Source organism: Ochotona princeps, chromosome 29 (genome assembly GCF_030435755.1).
Source record: "Ochotona princeps isolate mOchPri1 chromosome 29, mOchPri1.hap1, whole genome shotgun sequence".
Lineage (NCBI taxonomy): Eukaryota > Metazoa > Chordata > Mammalia > Lagomorpha > Ochotonidae > Ochotona > Ochotona princeps.
In genome coordinates this window covers 23,192,570-23,195,783 of record NC_080860.1, presented here as the reverse complement: position 1 = coordinate 23,195,783, position 3,214 = coordinate 23,192,570, and the positions used below count along the sequence as shown (strand labels likewise).

The 3,214-nt window shown below is 48.7% G+C and overlaps 1 pseudogene; it reads left to right on the top strand.

Moving 5' to 3' along the window:
* The first annotated feature begins 306 nt into the window (after positions 1–306).
* LOC131478318 (FGFR1 oncogene partner 2-like) lies at positions 307–2,580 on the top strand (annotated as a pseudogene).
* The last annotated feature ends 634 nt before the right edge of the window (positions 2,581–3,214 follow it).

The following is a 3,214-nucleotide window of genomic DNA, read 5'->3' as shown; positions in this document are numbered from 1 at the left end:
TGCCTGTTGCCTCAGGGTACCCATTAAGCACTTAACAATGGTCTTCTCGTTTTTACTCAGTACTTTCCCTCCTCACTGCTGCCGCCATCTTGGCAAGCACAGACAACACCACAAGGTGTGTGGATCCTTCTAGGGCAATCCCTGCACACGGTGAAAATGATGCACGCATGACATGATTTTCCCCTGAAGAGGAAATAAAAGGTAAATACACTAATAGTGAATGGTCAGAACAAATGCTCGATGGGGTTCAGAAGATGACAGAGCTCCCGTTAAAGCCTGTGCATTTCATTAATCTGTTCAGCGATCATGGAGTGAGCAGATATTACATGTCAGACATCAGGCTGGTGCATGCAAGATGATATCTGAGCAGGGTCAACTAGGGAATAGCATTTACATATCTTGCAGCTGAAGAAGCCACAGTATCTGGCTGGAGGTCCAGGCTCCTGATCCTCCTGGTCCAGCCCTGTGCTTGCAGCACTTTCAAGTGAAGCAGAGGAGGAAAGATCATATTCTCTCTCTCTTTCTTTCTCTCTCCTCACCTCACTCCCTTCTGTCCCAACCTGCAGGACATGAGGCTCAAACCCTGAGGGTAGACTGGGAATGCTGGGCTGCTAGCCCTGGGCTGCTGGCCCAAGAAACACACGGACACTCGTACTTGGTGGAAGAGTGCCTCTCTCTTTATTTTTACTCCTCATATATATACCTTCTTCTCTAGGGCAGGGGGAGGGAGGGAGGGGTTTCCTGGGAGTAATTATCTTCACTGAAGCAGGGAAGGAACTAATCAGCTATATTGAAGCAGGGGAGGAACTAATTATTTGAACAGGAACAGGGGTGGAGGTTCTATTCTGCTTGCTCTACAGAGGATGTTTTGGCCTAATATCCTGCTTGCTGTAGCCCTGCGTGCAGGCTTTTGCAATGCAACAGGCTGTCAGGTAGGCCAAGTCTAAGGCCCATGAGTCTTTGGCTCCTAACACCCCTCTCTGTCAGTGTCATTCTGCCTTTCAAATTAATAGGGCATGAAGTTTGGACCTGCTTGGGCAGGTGACCCCTGCCATGTATTTAGTGAAACGTTAGCAGTTTGAAGAACATGTACAAATATCCCAATATCCCTGGACAACCCATTGCGAAAATGATTCTTTTGAAAGAGCATTTTCTTTTCACAAGTCGGGGCCTGTCTGTTTCCTTCCCTGGAGTAAGCTGGGAACCTGCCACCTCCAGTCCCCTGAACAATCTTCTTCCAGAGGTAATTACAATGGGGGTTTCAAATTCAAAAGAAATTGAGGAGGCTGGGGATTGCTGATCTGAGGTGGCCTAAGGAAAGGAGGCAGGTGATGGAGCAGAGGCTCCCTGGGTGGCCCTGCCTGGTTCTGCTGGGTCAAGAGACTGACCAGAGGCGCAGGGTCTTTGACCCTGGAGGGTGTAGCTCCGGGGTTGGTGGTGGCTTTGAATCCTGGTCTCCAGGAGAAATCGAGAGCCGAGTCTCCCTGTAGACAGGAGTTGCACAATTGAGAAGACATTTGCTGATGCTAAAGCCTTGTTTTTTTTTTTTTTTTTAAAGATTTATTCATTTTTATTACAGTCAGATATACAGAGAGAAGGAGAGACAGAGAGGAAGATCTTCCATCCGATGATTCACTCCCCAAGTGAGCCGCAATGGGCCGGTGCTGTGCCGATCCAAATCCAGGAACCAGGAAACTCTTCCGGGTTTCCCACGTGGGTGCAGGGTCCCAATGCATTGGGCCGTCCTCGACTGCTTTCCCAGGCTACAAGCAGGGAGCTGGATGGGAAGTGGAGCTGCCGGGATTAGAACCGGCACCCATATGGGATCCCGGGGCATTCAAGGCGAGGACGTTAGCCTCTAGGCCACGCCGCTGGGCCCAAGCCTTGTTGAAAGGTTGAGAGATCACGATGATGCAGCAGAGTGACTCACTGAGCAAACCAGGGCCCTCGATGAAACAGTATCAGGAAGAAATTCAAGAACTGAATGACCTTGCAAGACATCGGCCAGCTCCACATTAGCGATGGGAATCCAGCCGGAAACAGACACATCAGAGAACTGCAACAAAAGAACAAAGATTTGTGTGCATCTCTGGAAGAACATCAGTGTGCCTTGGAACTTATCGTGAATGAGAATCGAGAACAAATGTTTAGGTTGCTAATGGCTAGCCAAAAAGATGATGCAGGAATAACAGGGCAGTTAAAAGAACAACACTCCAAGATTGACCTGCTACATCATAACAGCTCCAAAGGAGTCTTCCTTTGTGCATCTCCACACATCCTTGAAGATCCTCAGCATGGACTGCAGGGGAGGCGCTGGGAAGCCAATCAGAATGAGGTGCAAGCACATGTGGACCAGACAGCTGAAGCAGCTGCAGTGAAGAGGAAAGCTATTGAGACTGACGAGTAGCAGGGCTGCAAAGAACAGGAACAGATACTTCAACTTGAACGAGAAAACAAAGGCCTGAGGGAGATCCTTCAAGTAATTCGAGAATCATTTTTGAACCTGAGGAAAGATGACGCGTCAGTACATCAGTGTCAGCGTTGGTGACCAACAGTGACCGGAGTCTGAGGAAGAGCTGAAGTGCCCCCGGATTGCCAGGACCTAACTATGCACCTGTGGAGAGGAGGAGGATAGAACATGAGCCACATGGTTAGAGAACTACTGGTTCATTCAAGTCTTTTATACTATTTGAGACGTTGAAAGAGAAAGTAAGGCAGAAATGATACAGGGTACTGCCAAAACTGTGTGGAACATGGAATTTAAAAAGGTTTTGGTACAAAGACATTTTAAAGTGAATGTGTAAGTTTTTCATAAGGTGCGTTTTGTTTTTAAAGATTATCTTCATTGGAAAGTCAGATGTACAGAGAGATGGGGAGAGAGAAAGGTCTTCTGTCGCTGGTTTCCTCCTCAGGTGGCTGCCAGAGCCAGTGTGAAGTCAGGAGCCAGTGGCTTGGTCCAGGTCTGCCATGCAGGTAGGTGCAGGGCCCCAAGACTTTGGGCCATTCTCTCTTGCTTTCCAAGGCCACAAGATCCATTGAGAGGAGAGTTCCATGCAAGGGATAGGCAAGCATGGAGCCTGTGTTGTACAGGAAGTGAGGAGAGAAGATGTGATGGGCCTGTAGCCCTCCAGAATCCTTGGAGGAAGATTCTAGCAGTGGATGGTGCCAGTTGGTGTGCCTCTTGTAGTCTAGCTCCGTGTTGATAGCCTGGGAA